This window comes from Brassica oleracea, chromosome C7 (assembly GCF_000695525.1).
Source record: "Brassica oleracea var. oleracea cultivar TO1000 chromosome C7, BOL, whole genome shotgun sequence".
NCBI lineage: Eukaryota > Viridiplantae > Streptophyta > Magnoliopsida > Brassicales > Brassicaceae > Brassica > Brassica oleracea.
The window spans coordinates 27,724,007-27,724,959 of record NC_027754.1 but is presented as its reverse complement, the minus strand read 5'-3'; positions in this window follow the sequence as shown (position 1 = coordinate 27,724,959).

The window sequence follows — 953 nt, the reverse complement described above, 5'->3', positions numbered from 1 at the left end:
TTGGCATCTCATCAACTAATTGGAAAGGGTATGGATCATGAGGTATTCAAAAGAACTGACCTTGAAGCCTTCTTCAAAGCTCTTAAGGAGTCTGGTAACACTCTCGCGGAAACACCCTTGGACACTCATATGCTACTCATACATTGCCTAGTACTACTGATAAGTTACTAGAAATTTTTTAAAGCTCTTACACTACTGCTAGTAATCCTAGTTATACTGATAAGTTACTATACATGTTTAAAAGCGCTTACACTGCTACTAGTGAGCCGAGTATAACTAGTAAGATGTTAGGATTACTATGAAACCTGATAAAACAAAATGAACCATCAAGGACTGAGATTCCTAGAAACGTGCATAAACCTTTGATCATTGATTCTGGTGCATCTCATCATATGATTAGTGATAATAACCTGATTAAAGACATAGAACCGGCTCATGGACATGTTATGATTGCTAATGGAGATAGAATTCCTATTAGAGGAATTGGTAAACTAAAACTGTTTGATAAGGACTCTAAAGTATTTTTCATGCCTTAGTTTACTTCTAATCTTTTATCTGTCAAAAGATGCACCACTGACCTTCAATGCAATGTTATTTTTAGTCCTGATGATGTTAAGTTTCAGGATATTAAGAGCAGTAAGTTGATTGGGCAAGAAGCAACCGAAGGAGACCTTTATATGCTTGAAGATCTTAGTCCCATCTCTAGTTCTTGCTTCTCATTTAGTTCTGTTTCTTCCTTAAGAAAAGATGCATTGTGGCATACTAGACTTGGATATCCACATGTTAGGGCTTTAAGCATTATGTTACCAGGTGTCATGTTTAAAAATAATGATTGTGAGGCATGTATTTTGGACAAACATTGTAGGACTGTGTTTCAAAGATCATCCACTATTTATGAGAATTGCTTTGATTTGATTCACTCTGATGTTTGGACTGCACCGTGTTTATCTAGG